Source organism: Cynocephalus volans, chromosome 12 (genome assembly GCF_027409185.1).
Source record: "Cynocephalus volans isolate mCynVol1 chromosome 12, mCynVol1.pri, whole genome shotgun sequence".
NCBI classification, from domain to species: Eukaryota; Metazoa; Chordata; class Mammalia; order Dermoptera; family Cynocephalidae; genus Cynocephalus; species Cynocephalus volans.
Window position 1 is genome coordinate 38,789,048 of NC_084471.1, and position 15,921 is coordinate 38,804,968.

The window sequence follows — 15,921 nt, forward strand, 5'->3', positions numbered from 1 at the left end:
CTCTTGTAGATTTTCTTCACTTTTTAAAATTCCTTTTTCCTTTTTTTGAAAACTATCATCAAGATCAGAAGTTCTTTCTTCTGCTTGTTCAAGCCTATTGCTTAAGCTCTGGGTTGTGTCTTTTATTTCACTGAATGATTCTTTAAGTTCTATGAGTTCTGCTACATCCTTTTTTAAGTTATGAATCTATTTGTGAATTTCTTCCTTCACACACTGGATATTTTTTCTCATTTCATTATGTTGTCTAACTGAATCTTCTTGTATCTCTTAAGATTAAGATTATAGTCCTTAAGATTGTTGCTCAGAATTCCTTTTCAGTCATTTCAAATGTTTCCTGCTCTATAGGGTCTGGTATTTGAGAATTACAGTGTTGCTTTGGTGGTGTCATATTTTCTTGGATTTTTGTATTTCTAGTTGATATATGGTTATCTGGTGGAGCAGTTGTTTCTTCTGTTAGTCTGGAGTGGGCTTTGAGGAGAGAAGCATCCTCTTCTTTTTTGGTTTCTGCTAATAATTATCTCATGTCAATACACTTGAGCATCTGGTAGGCCTTCTACATGGTGGCCGTGGGTAGCACTGTGGCAGTGAGCTGCTTTTGTGGCAGCTGTGGCTGGCTACCCACGCAGAAGTGGTGTTTTTGGCATGCTCTTGACTACGGCTGTGCTGGTGGCAGGGGTAGTTCCTGCCCTCAACTCCTGCCTAGGACCCCAGGGATGCTACTGCCTGCTGCTAACCAATAAAACTTTTTGAACTAAACATTCTAAATATTATCTGAAAAAAAAACCCTAAAATAAATAGTCAAGAAAATTCTTCAGAGGTAGAGCAGTGAGGAGCATTAGCCCCTTATTATTAAAATATACTATAAAACTTTTATAATTAAGACAAGAGTATATTAATAGACCATTGGAGTAGAAGAAAATATTTAGAAATAGCACGCAGAACACACACACATATATACATATAATATTTTAATGTAAGATAGGTTTGGATCTCAAATTAGTAGGGAAAAAATGGACTGTTGTATAAAGTTTTTTTGGAAAACTGGGTGACCAACTAGAAGAAAATTAATTTGGACCTATATCTCACATCATACACTAAGAAAATTTCAAAATAATTCAATTAATGAAATGTTTAATTTTAACAATCTTATGCTATCCATCTGGGAAATGAATGACCTTAATTCCTTTTGCAAAACCAGAATGACCTGGCAATTACAGGATCTAATGTCCTAATTCTTAATCTTTGGCTCCAGAGACTTCAGGGTTCATATGAGTCCCAGGCAAGGCAGACAGTTAACTTTTCAGGATGTCAATATATAAAGAGCACTAAAATGTCACTAAATATTAGAACGAAAAAAAGAGTTTCCAAGATTTCTCCTAAAGAAGTTTTTATGAAAATAATACTTGATTAAGCTGCTTGAGTCTGTGGGAAACTCATCTTGACCCACCTTCCAGTGAAAACAATGTTGATAAACAGCCTTTTATGGAGGTACGTCTTGTGAACCATAAGACTTTTTGTTTTGCCAAGGGTTATGCAGCCTGAGGCAATGTGTTTTGTCAACATTCCTCCATGCAAATGTTTAGCCTCTTCTCTGAATGAATGAGGAACAGCCACTTAGAGTAAGGTTTGAATGGGCACCCAGCTATTGGCTTGTCCAGGAATGTCCATGTCTGGATGTGCTGTAGACACTAAATCTTTTTATATCCCCAGTCCTTTGACATATACTTCCCTCAGAAGTATTGTTTCCCCAGTTGGGTCCTCCTTTAAGATCTCATCCACTCTGATAATTCAAAAATAGAGTACTCTAAAACTTGTAATTCAGTCTCTGAAACCTTTGGGTCCAGACCTTTATTACCAATTTTCTATTAAATTGTTGTCTTAAGCCTGAGAATCCTATCAGGGCAGCCTTAATAGTTAAGAGCATAGATACTGGAACCAGACTGCCTGGGTTCAAATACCAGATCAGCCAATCACTAGCTACATGATCCTAGAAAAATTGTTCAATTCTGTCATGCTTTAGTTTCTCTACCTAAGTAACAAGAATGCCTACCTCATATAATTTTTAGATAATTAAATTATTAAATATTTGTAAATCATGTAAAATAGGGTGTAGCACAGAGAAAAAGATATGTAAATGTTTAACAAATATAAATAACAAAAAATCAGAGAACTTTACAGTAGGGATGTTCCCAAAAAGATTTCAAAAGAACTTACCCATGTACTTTGTTAGAAACTCACGGACATCTGTCACACAGGACTTTCGCCTCTCAGCATTATCCTGGAAAATATGAAAGTTTACAGTAAGAGAAAAAGAGTATTACTCTTGCAAGCCCCTGTAAAGTTATAAGGCTCTTGTTCCTTTACTCTCTGTTTCTTCCAAGAGCATCTGGAGATATTAAAAGCATAGGCTGGAAGGTGGAGAGATGTCCTAGAGAAACATGCTATAGCCTCCTATTTGACTCCTGGTGATAGTAAGGAAATGAGAGAACAGACCAAACTTCTCCACTCCAAGTTCACTGACCCCAAACCAAGTCTTTGTTCTGATGAAGAGAGGATATTAGAGTTGTAAAGCAGACTAGACTTTTTAATAACTTAAAATAGAAAGATTGACATTGCACAGTAAAGGGCATTGATTAGAAAAAATAAATTCTTTTCAAGTTTGTACCCCACAAAGTTCAAATTCTCCAATAAAGCTGTTATACCTTATATAGTTATAAAAAGCTCTGACATATAAGAGGCAGGCTGTGACACTCAAATGGGTCTGGTTAGAAAAACTTCCTGCAAAATTCAAAATATTTTCACTAACTCAAAAAAAAAATTCAATAACATTTGATAAAAAACAGGAGTCATTCAAAATGGCTTATACTATAACTGATTTTATTGCAGTAATAATAAAAGTCTAGTACTAAAAATGACTTTTTTGGCCTGATACAAATAATTTCATTAAACTCAGGAATTTCTACAGGCAGATATGCCTTTCTTTACACACACACACACACACACACACATGCACATCCATATCCCTATTTGAAAAATGAAGTCATATTTTAGTTTCATTTTAGGAAAACAAAAATTTATATTCTTAAATATTCCACTCTTAATTCAATGTTTTGTACGAATTAGGTTGCATAAGTAGGATACAAATAAAAGTGATAAATAAGGCAAGCAATAAAAAAAGAGTGGACAACCACCTACACCCCGTGCTGTTTAAGAATACAAAAACACAAATCGGACTCAGAATCTTACTTTTCCCGTTCCATTTACTGACTAATGAATCGATTCTTTCATCCTCAAACATAGCTATTAAAACCACTCTGGTATTAGAACAATAAATCTGTAGTAGGAAGACATTATTTCAAAAACACAAAGAAATTTAATTTATTAGCATATAACACATGGCACTGTAACAATCACCTAATGATCATTAAATATATGCAAAGTTTTAGTTATTACTGTTAATCTCTGAGATGTGAAAGTTTCTATGTTGTCATCAAAGTCTATTAGTTTATCAGATTTGATAATTAAGACTTTACTCCTGACCGAGTAGTTATGATAGGGAACTGGAAACTCAATTTTTAATTACTAAAGGGGTAAAAAAGAGAACACACAGATGAGAAATTATAAGGATATTAATGAGTAGATCATAAATGATCATTCACAAACAGCAAGTCTTTTGGAGGTCATGGCCAAAACAAACGGAAGATCCAACTAGTTCCTTTTCCACTAAAATATTTTACCAAAATGGTTTTGCTTTTAAACTTTAATTCCAATAGAAGACACAGCATGAAAAACGAATGACACAGGGAGAATGCCACGTGATCACAGAGGCAGAGATTGAAGTGATGTAGCTGCAAGCCAAAGAGTGCCAAGGGTTGCAGGCAACCACTAGAACCTAGGAAGAGACAAAGAAGGAACCTCCCCTAAAGCCTTCTGACAGCACGACCTTGCCAACACCTTGATTTTGGACTTCTAGCCTTCATATTTATGATAGAATACGTTTCTGTCATTTAAGCCACGGTTTATAGTAGTTCACTATGTTAACCCTAGGAAACGAATACAGATTTTGGTTATAGGGTTCTGCCTATCACAGGAAAGCCTTGAAAGATAAAAGAGATGGATGATCTCTGCCTTGTGTTAATTTCTTTATTGCTTCTCTTCCACCCTCAAATAATCCTTTCTAAATCTGAATCCATAAATACCACAGAAATAATTCACTGCAAGGACAAGCTTCTCTAAGTCAGCATCAGCTAGTTGCTTCAGGCATTCCCTTGTACTTTCCAAATCTACATATATCAGGATTTCAATTGCTCCACATCCTCTCCTTCTTCCTGCTTTTCTCTTTGTCTCTATCTCTACCTCTTTCATTACTGCTTGTTTTTTCTCATTTTCTCAAATCTAAAAGCTGTTCAGGACACTTATTCCAACAAGTGCTCACTTCTCCAGCCAGGATACACAGTTAGCAGGGGCTCCAGGCCCTATTTCTTATTCTGTTCTGGAGAAAACTCCCACCCCAATTTCCCCAGGTCCCTCTGAAAGGAAGTCAGAAGAAAACGAGATGGCCATCATGAAGACTTTCTATAAATACGTGGTTCTGAAATTGTGGTACTAGGACTAGCAGAATCAGCAAAATGTGAAGACTAGATAGGGAAACACCTCAGACCTTTTCAATCACAAATTCTGGGATTGGGACTCTGCCACTTTTGTTTTGATAAGCTTTCCGGGTGATTATGAGGCATGCTGGTTGAACGGTTACAAAGCTATACTACTACCCTAAGTGAACCACTGTGCAGTACTTGCATGTGTTGAAATAACAGACTGCTCACCACAAAAATAAACACAAAATAGAAAAAAAAAAAAAAGATTACTGCTATAGACGATGCTCAGCAAAGTAACTCTCCCAGGCAAGCAAACTAGTTAGTAGCTGAATCAGAGGTGTGAGCTGGAAGCAGGTCAACATGGTTAATTAAGAGTGGAATAATGAAAAAGCTAGAGCTATATACTGATGTTTATTTAAAAGGTTAACAATAATATATTGTATGTATTAGTTAGAATAGAGTATTGTGAATGTTCTTACCACGAAGAAATGATAAATGTCTGAGGTGCTAGATAAGCTAATAACCCAAATTAGACTATTATACACTGTATACATGTATTGAAATATCACTCTGTACCCCATAAATATGTACAGTTGTGTCAATTAAAAATAAATGTTACAAAAAAATGTTCAGAGGTAAAAAAGAAATACTTTAATCAAAGTAAGGATCATTATGAAAGTCAAGAGTTCCAGTCAAGATGGAGGAATAGACGGTTCCCAGCATCACTCTCTCCCACAAATCAACCAATTTGCAACTGTAAAAATGTAACATCAGCCAAGCTGGGGCTGTTGGAGCTCAGGGGAAGAGAAGGAGAGACCTACGGAGTTCATGAAGGCAGGAGAAACCACGATGAGAGAAAGAAAAAACTGCTCTGAGCATTTTGGGCTGCTGCAGCTTTAAGGCTCGAGCTGCTGAGCACATGGAGCAAGAGCTGGCAGCAGCCACAGCTGTGCCCTTCAGATGGAGGTACTTGGAGGTGGCAGAGGAGAAGAGGGACTTGGCAACCCCTAGGACAGCAAGACCACTAATAGGGTTCCTGTGTACCCACGTAGGAATGAGGAGCCAGACCAACTGAAAAAAGGGAGCCATTCAGAGGCCAGTGAGTAATCGCAAGGGACCAGCACAGGGCCCGTCCCATGGGAGGTGTTGGAGCATGGTGATAGGGGAGATGAGCCCACCAGGAGAACACTGGGACACAGCAAGGACAGCCAATCCACTCCCCAATCAGCACAGGAGCACACAGAGTAGACTGGTCGGTAATGCAAAAGTGGATGGGGTGCAGTTTGATGAAAAAAACTCAGGCCCAGATCAGAGTTTCTACACAATCCAGATCCCCACCAGGTCTCTGGAGAGCTAGAAGTACCTGTAAGGTCAACCATTAAATCCTGAGCTGCACAAAAAGCCTTCACTAGGGAAACAGCAGCAAAGCAGCAATTTAGCTCAACCACACAGCTAAAGTACTGGTTCCCACAGGAAGTTCCCCCATTTTAGAAGTAAACAAAGGACAAAAATTCATTCTGGCACAGGCACACCACTAGCGTCTTGGGGCCTGCCTGGGAACTGGAGGCTTGGAGCCAGGGACCGAATCCCACTCCCACATCTAGGCACACCACCAGCACCTCAGGACCTCACCCAGACCCCCCCACACACACTACCAGGCACACCACACCAGTGCCTCAGGGCCCACCCAGGATCCCAAGGTATGGAGAAGGGAGCAGATTCCACTCCCACAATCAGGCACACCATGCCAGTGCCTCAGGGCCCATCCAAGATCCCAAGGCACAGAGAAGGGACTGGACCCCCCTCCCACAACCAGGCACACTGTGTCAGTGCCTTGGGGCTTGGAGCCAGACACACCCCACAACCGGGCACACTACCAGCACCAAGGAGCATGCCAAAAACATCACTTCCATGGGGGTGGCCCACCACAGCCACCACAATAACCATGGCTGCCGTGAAAGCAGCTAGACATCACAACCACCACGCAGATGGTCTGCCAACCACTGTAGTGCATTGACACAAGGAGAGTCACCAGCAGAGATACAGAAAAGAAGAGGATGTCTCTCTCCACAAAGCCCATTTCAGAGTGACAGAAGAAGCATCTGCTCTCTGATAATATCAGAGGACCTGATCACACCTCTCAGCATTGGACAGATCATCTAGGCAACAAATCAACAGAATAACCATTATTCTTTCAGAAGGAGAGAAGAAATCTAGGATAATCAGAGGGGGATGAGGGAGGAAGCGGGGGTTGGGGAGAGTTTAGACAAGGACATAAAGAATAATTATAATTTGTAACAATATATATGCTAGTAACATTGATTTGATCAACATATCTCAATGTTGAACCCTGAAAATATGTATAATCAATTTTGATTCAATAAAAAAATTAATTAAAAAAAAGTAAGGATCATTATCAACTAGTGAAATCTGGTTTGATTTAATCATTTATTAAGCAAATATTTATTGAAACTTTTCAAAGTAATTGGGATTCTATAGTCAGTAAGACAGAGACCCTGCCTCATAGATTTAAATTCTACCAGGGAAGACAGAAAATAAAAAGTAAATATGTGATTGTAAGCAGTGGCAAGACCTATTAAGAAAACCTTTGTAAGGAATTAGATAATAACTGGTGCTAGGTGATAGTGTGAGCAGGAAAGGCCATTATAAGTGGGTAGAAGAGTTATTTAAACTGAAAAATGAAGTTTGGGAGGATGCCTTCTGTATAAGTCTTTTTCTGTCATTTATAACAGAATACCTGAAATTGAGTGATTTATAAAGAAATGAAACTTAATGCTTACAGTTTTGAAGGCTAGGCAGTCCATGGTCCAGTGTGCACATCTGGTGAGGGCCTTCTTCTGTGTGGGAACTCTCTACAGGGTCCCATGGCGAGAGGAAGAGCTCTTTTGTTCTCCTTATATAACCACCAGTCCACATTCTCATCATTCCATGAATTGATTAATCCCACCCTCTTAACACGCTTTTGGGGGAACTTTTGGGGGACAAATTTGACTCACAGCACCTTCAATTTGGAGACAACATATTCTGGCAGGGAAAACAGAAAAACGCATGTGACAATGCCTTACAGCAGACCAAGCTAAAACATTCCAAAGAACAGCAAGAAGGCCAGCATGGCTGAAACAGGGTTAGCAAAAGAGAGAGGAGTAGGAGGCAGAAGTCCAGATGCAAGGGCCTAATCATGTGGAGCCTTAAATGCATCCCAGGATGTCAGATTTTATTGTAAATATTATGTGAACTCATTAAAATATTATTTCAGTGGTGGAAATTGGCATGACTTTGTGCATCTGCTGTGTATAGAAGTTATAAGTGAGGCAAGAGTGCAAAAAGGTGAGACGATTTAGGAGTCTAGTAGAGAGATCCAAATCATAGAAGATGGTAATTAGGATGAGAGTAGCAGCAGAGGATATAAAAGAAGGATCAGATTATGGATATGTTTTAAAGGGGCAGCTAACAGAATTTATGGATGGATTGAATGTGAAGTATGACAGAACAAGGACACAAGGATGAGTTCTAGGTTTGAAGACTAAAACATTGTACCTGATAGTGCCTGTTATTGAGATGGGGATCAAAGGGGAGGAGTGGCTTGGGAAGGGATATGGAGCTGCGGTGCAAGGCTAATGTTGCACTCTGGCTCTGTCGGAATCTTGCCAACATCACCAATTGTAGTGCTACTAATCCTGTTCATGAAGCCAATTGTAAAGCTACACAACTATACCAGTTGTCAGGCTCTTTTACCTGCTGGTAATCCTGCCAACTGGGCCGATTGGAAGCTAGCTTACAGACCCCTCAAGCTCGTTCACAGACTGGGTCACAAACCCTTCACACGCCAGGCTGGGTCACCAGACTCCTCACACACAGGTCTATGAGCTATATAACCAGCAAACAGGTCCTTGGAAGCTGTAGGTTGGAAAGGCATGGCAGCCACCAGAGGCAGTCAACACCAGCCAAAGTGGTGGCGCCACCCATGTGCACTGACTCCACCCATACACAACCTATTCACAGCAAATGCTTGGCAAGATTCTGAACATCTGAGGGGCTCTGGCCATTTTCCTATATTTTCCCAACAGGGGCTCAATTTTGGCAGGGTATATTTGTACATCCAAGTAGAAATGTTGAGAGTTATGCTGTGCTATGGATTGTGTCCCCCAAAGTTCATATGTTGAAAGCTTAATTCTCACTGCAACCGTTGAGGGTGGGAAATCCTATTATGGTAATTGAAGGGGGGAGGGGTCTTGAAGAGGTGATGAGATTGTAGGACCATGCAGTAGTGAACAGATTAATAATGGTGGTCAGGGGCGTGGTTTTGAGGGGTTTAAAAGGAGAGCACATGAGTCTCTTTCTCTCTGCTCTGCCATGTGAGACCCCTACATTGCTATAAAGCCACCAAAAAGATTTTCACCAGATGTGTTCCCTGGGCTTTCCAGCCTCAGAAACTGAAGCAATAAGTTGTTTTCTTACTGTAGAGCTAGGGCTGGGTCTGGAACTCACAGACCTCACAAGCCCATTCACAAACCCTTCACATGCAGGTCTATGAGCTAGGTAACTGGCGAAAAGGTCCTTGGAGACTTTGCTGAAGAAGGAATAGTCTTTATTCAGCACATACATGTCTGAGAGCTAGGCGGTACAAAGAGAAACTCAGAAACTCAACTGCTACTGGCAAAGTCCAAAGAAAAACTGAGCAGCTGCCAGCAGATTAAACATGCTCTTTTTAGACTCAAGCTCTGCCAGCCAGCTCTGCTTCACAAACTCAAGAACACACAATAGCAATTAACTAAAAAGATACATTGGTGCTCATGCACACTAACTCCACCCACACACAACTTGTTTATGAGAAATGTGCTGCTCGACCCCCAACCAGATCTGAGTGGAGAGAGCCTGACTAAACTATCCCATTTTCCCCACACTTACAAATTACCAAGTTCCAGGTATCTTGCTGTAAGCAATAGAAAGTGAGTAAAACATGTTGGGTCTTAAGAGAAAGGTGAGAAAAGTCAGGAGGAACTCCAGCTCCTGATCTAAGTGGAATGGTTCTCAAGACAACACAATCCATAGAGTGAGAGAAGGGAAAGTGTTTGCACGTAACAGGAGAGTGATCCTGAACTTTCTTGATGTGAAATGGAACGGTCACCTAGAAAGTAAATGGCAGGATTTGGGGTAAGCACAGAATAAAATTTGTTGACAGTTTAAAATAGGCTCTTTATCAATCTCCGCATTTCCCCCTCCCCCAGCTCCTGAATACCACCATTCTACTCTCTGCTTCTGAGCTTGACTATTTTAGATTCCACATATAATATTTTAATACAAAGACAAAATAGGGAAGGAAAACTGCCTTAAAGGAAAAGTAGAAGTCAAATTTTTGATGTGTTTTTCTTATGTAGAAGTGAGCCAGAAGAGAATATTTATAGCAAATATGCTATTATTTATAACGAAAAAGCACTATAGTAACAGTAGATCCACAGCCAAACTTTAATGATTTATTTAATGTATTGCATATTGTCAAGAGTTTAATAAATGTATTCTATTGCCCATTAATGTGGTATGCAGAAACAAATAAAATGACTTGATTTAATATATTTTCTTAAAATGTTTCTATGTATCTTCTTCGCCAAGATATTAAAATAACTTGTAACTCTAAATATTTCTTCTATTATAGCTTAAAGCCACAGAATCTATTTTTGAAAGCTGGTTAATATGTACATATTAAACTTTAGTATTTGCATTTGAGAAATTAATAAGTATTAGTCCTCTATGTTATTTGAACATCCTAATTTTAAACTGACTTTTGCATCTTATGTATAAAAATTTTGTAGTAAATATAAAACCCAGATAAAATTAAATTATAGTTAAATAAGAAAGCAAAATACTAACAGTAAAATAGTGAGTTCAATTAATTTCATGAATTTTACCAACAACACTAGTGGAATGTATAAATCAGTTTACAAAAACTTGTAGAGGAAAAAAAATCTTCTGTAAACAATACATTTTGGTTACAAATTCACACTAGCAATTTCATAGCAAATGTATAACACATGTACCACCATGAAGACAGGGCATGCTGTAATCAAACTGCTTTGTGAATTTACTAAAACAAAATGATTAGACACTGGATTTAATCATGCCACGTCTTGGATTTGGCGTTCTAACAACTGTAGCCCTGCTGCCAGCCCTGCCACAGTGGTAGATTCTTAACCAGTTCTTTGAAATAAGCATGTCTGGAGCTATTCCTTTGATTTATGGGGGGGTCGGAGGGGGAGAGAATTATGTAGTACAGCGTCAACATTTGCAGAGATGGCTTGGCTCAGATGTGATTAGAGGCTTTTCTTACATATCTTACTACCCAATAATATCCATATAAGTGATCACCATCATAAACTCAGGAAATGTGTGTCCAGATAATTCTCATGATGATACTAATTATTCTAATGAGGATGCATTAATACAGTACTCTCAAAGACTTCAAATTGTTATGCTTTAGTATAGAGTAGCTTTCTATATCCTTAGATAGCTACCTTTCCAAGTTATGAAGTGATGTATATGTATATATATAATTGTATAAATATGGTTCATTAAAATAAGGAATTTGATTTTGATACCAAATAACAATCATTAAAATATAGCAGTTGAATGTATCCTATGGTCAGATGTTGAAATGCCTCTGTTCTCAATCTCAACTAATTCCCAAACTAGAGAAGAAGCATCATATTTTCTTTTTTGACAACTAACTTCTAAAATGGTGATGCCATTAACAGCAAAACAGGAGTGCTGTGCAAGGAAACTGGAAACTTTGTACTTAAAAATGGCATTACATTATACATGTTAAGACTAAGGTGATAATTTGTAATTAGTTTACTTGTGTGCCTGAAATAGGGTAAATAATGCTAAAGACTGGGAGAGCTAAGCACTGTTTATGGAAGATATTTGGAAGCTGGGCCTTGAAGTGACAAATGATCACTCTTGCCCACACTTCACTGCACAAAATATAGAGAGGCTAGAAAGTACAGTCTACTTGTGTGCCCAGGAGTAAATAGTGAACATGCAGCAATCCGCTGCATGTTGTTTGTTTGAGACGTGAGGAATTGGAATGTGAACTTGGGCAGCACAGAGGAATAGCCACCAAAACTTGGTAATAGGTTTGTATTTTGAAAAATTGAGTGTACACGAAAAAGCCAAAGTTTAAAACTGCATTTTTTGATGCTGTGGTATACTTATGGGACAAGAGCAAATTCAATTGTTTAAGTATATTAGTATGAATCTGTGTAAATATTAACAATGATACTTGAACTATTTTTGCCAGTAGGATAAATGAAATGAACTCATTGAACTGGTTGAAGAAATCCAAGTCCTTTTCTCTTCTTTAATTTTATCCAACACTTACTTCTAGGTAAACATCCTTTCTATTTTTTAAAACTAAGTTTATTTTTACTAGTTTGGGCCTCTGTGGAGATGTAGCTCCATGTTACATCAGCAGGAAAGGACTATTCATTTTAAATCTTACTTTTCACAATATTAAATATCTCTGTTACATTTTTTTCATAAACACTGTTTTAGTTCTTTGTTAGACTAAATCAAAACTATACAAAACAAGAAACTAGCCATTTTGTCTGGCAAAGCACACAAACAGGATCAATACATAGATACCTTCAGCATTTCAAACTAAATATCACAAATTAGCTGCCTATGCATAACATGTGGTACAGTACTCTACACAAGACATTTCACAAACTATTAACTGAGATTTATACTTGAAATTTTACCTCAAAAACTTTTTCAAAGACATAAATTATTTTTCAGTAAATGAGTTTTTTTTTTTAATTGGCACATTCTAATATTCTCAATGTTCATTTCCATTGTAGACATGTTATTCTGACAGATATTTTTAAGGGAAATGTTTATTTCAATATTAGCAAAGAAACATCTGTTGCTGGAAGGAGAGAGATGTTGGCCAGTTTATTTCTCCAAATCTTACACAGTCCAGTGGCTCATCACCATCTCCCATTCATCTTGGACATGCATATTTGTAGTGTTAGAAATAGGCAACCATTTCCTTAATATTCCCTGAAATTCCAACTATGTTCTGTTCAAATACATGAAAATGTTTTTGCAATTCTATAATCTTTGTATTTGCCTGCATCGACTCAAAAATAATAAAAATTAGATTTATCATACAGTTAAATTATTATAAATATAGTAATGGAAAATGAATATCTACAATTTAAAATTCAGTCAACCTTTTTACTTATCCATCTGAAAACAACTTCATAGTTGGAAGAGACTTTTCTTATTATGAGTTAAAGTTTAGAAAAACATCTTGTGTTTTCTGGAGGTCTGTGGTTGCACAGAGAGGTTTTATTTTGACCTGATCTTTATCTTCCAAAGAGTTTTAAGGGAAATTAAATTGCATAATCCATAACATACGCCTTCCTATTACTTCCTTTTAGGAGAAAGTCAAAGTAGATGTAATAAATACATTATAAGTAGTAAACATTTTTAATAAGTAAAATCTAATGTTTCCAATGTAAAGACTCAAATACAATTGTTAACTCTTTAATGAAATGAGTTGAAATTTATCATTACCTCCAGCATCAGAATATCTGAGCATAGCAGAAATAATAGCTTTGATTTGAGTCCGTGTGTTTTTGACTAAGCCAAGTAAAAGTTAATAACATCATTTTTGCAAAGTAAATATGATACCTCCTTATGCCATATTTTTTTCTCTCAGAGTTATGACTAGTTGTCTACAAGATAAAACTTTAGAACTTTACGAGACTAACAGTTGGTTCAAGGACTTTAAGTAGTTCATGGAAATGGGTGTTTTTACACAAGTGAAGTGACGATTGTAGCAAGAAGGTTAATGACCAATAGAACTGGTTGTCAAGTCTGTTTACCTAAATTCAAATCCCAGCTCAACATCTTTCTAGCTGTGTGACTTGGACAAATGAATTTTTTATTTTTCTTATCTGTAAATGGGAATCATTATAATACCTAATTCATAGGATTGTAAAGACTAAAGTTCTCAGAACAGACACGTACATAGTAAACTACTATTAACTTGCTATTTATCAAATAAGAAAAAAATATTGTAAGAGAATACAAAAGAAATATATAACTAGTGTCATCCTTTTATTTTGGACCAGTGAGAGTAGGCTATATGACACATTCATTTATTCAACCATTTAATGATATTTTTAAGCCATAGTGGGCATCAGCCAGTTGGTTAGGGACTGTGATTATAGTAGTAAACAAGACCTAAGTGGCCTGACCATCAGAGAGCTCAGTGAATTCTATTAGGGAGCATTATATAACTGTATGCAATTAAGAGTTACACCTGCATTGAAGCAACCACTATGTGCTATAAGCCTCTATAATTAATAACAGTAGTAATAAGTATCAATTTTAATCAACTGTGGTTTTACACTGTTATCTCTAATCTTTACAACAAATATGGGTACATATTATAACCATTTTATAAATAAGGATCCTGAGGTTGCACAGGATTTAATGGCTTCTCTAAGGTCGTATATCTGGAAAAGAAACAAAGACAGAATTTGTGTTTCAACCTTTATTCTCTCCCCTAGCTACTACAAAGAAAATGTCATTTTTTGGAGATCCCTTGCTTCTGTGTTCTGGACACTTTTTCCCTCCTGGGTACTTTCTCCCTTCTCAGAGAACCGTTCTCTATTCTCACCCCAAATCAAAAGTTCTCAAACCTGCCTACCCATTGGATTCACTCTAAAAAATACTAATGTCTTGTCCTACCACCAAAGATTCTTATTTAATTGCTCTGGGGTGTCACCTGGGTAATGAAATTTTGTAAAGATCCCCACATGACTTTAATATGTTGCGAAGGTTGAGAACCAATTCATTAAAATATAAATGACTGGTTGGGTGATGAGTAAAACAGAGATCAGAGATTTAAATTAAGGTGCTTAAGTTATAAACAGAGACAAAATATAAGACAGAGAAAAAAGAGAATGTCACACAGAGAGTTAAATATCTGCAGTGATGCCAGAAGAATGAAAAAGATGGACTGAGGAGAAGGGATTCAGGGATTAAACATGCTCAGTATTAACCTGTTGAGGTAAAGGCCTGAGAAAAGAGTTTCCTCATTTGTAAAACTGGTTTGTTATTTACATCTGTAAAATGTGAATTTTACCTTTAAGATGCTTAAAAACACCTGGCACATAAACTCATTACATGTTATCCTGCGTGGATCTGGTTTTGATGGGGTCAGAAGTTTATATAATTTGGAGAAGTATATTAAAAAATAAGAGAATAAAAATGACAAATCTAAAATTACAATTTCAAAATTACATTTGTTATTTGTATAGAATGTGAAAAACATAAAAGAACAATGTTTAAAAAGCTGACAAATATAATCAACAAAGTCTGAAAAAAAGTTTATTAATTAATTGCCCGGCACACTCTAAAATACTTTTCTACATTTTTGGCTGCATAATTGTTCTTCCACATAAAAATTACTTTGTAATATTTTCTATAAAGAATAGAAAGATATATTTTATTAAAGTATTGATAAGACACAAAATCTCTCCATTTAATTTTATATGTTCTATGATTAGATTTTCCACATTCTAGCTTTAGCTTCACATATTTCAATCTTTGTATCTTTACTATAAACATATTCTGATGCTGAGAGCCATAAGACAAATACACATTTCAGTTCAATTTCTAGCTCTGTCAGAATACCCCAGTGGGTCTGCACAGTAAGCAGAAGTATTCATGAAAGCTGTTCATACTGGGACAGTTTGCAATTATTTAGCTGTATACCAAAGGTTCCGTGAACCATTCACCTACGTTCTATTAAACCCAAACTACAGACATCTCCACCTCAACTTTACCTTAACTGGATCTCAGTAATGCCAGTGGCTAATCCACAGGCATTATGCTAGGGGAAGTATGATGAAAGGAAAAGTCATGCAGGGTAAGAGACAGTGGTCTCAACTAACTGCAGTAATCATACTACTATTAAAAATTTTACCAAATATGCATGACCCTTAAGAGACCTGCAAGCAAGGGGTCCTGAAAATTAATTTTATTAATGGCAAATCCACCTCTGAATATTAGCCATTATTGTTTTCAGTAGCAGCTTTATAATTTCAATAAAGGATGGCAATCTAGTTAGAATATGCGGATAAGTAATATTAGGAAATGCCATTCTAAACATTTTACAAATATTAATACATTGAAGACTCAGAACAACTTTATTGTGTGTTTATTATTATTGTCTCCATCTCAGATGAGGAAAAGGAGGCCCATAGACCTTAAAGGATTTGAATCACACAGAGAG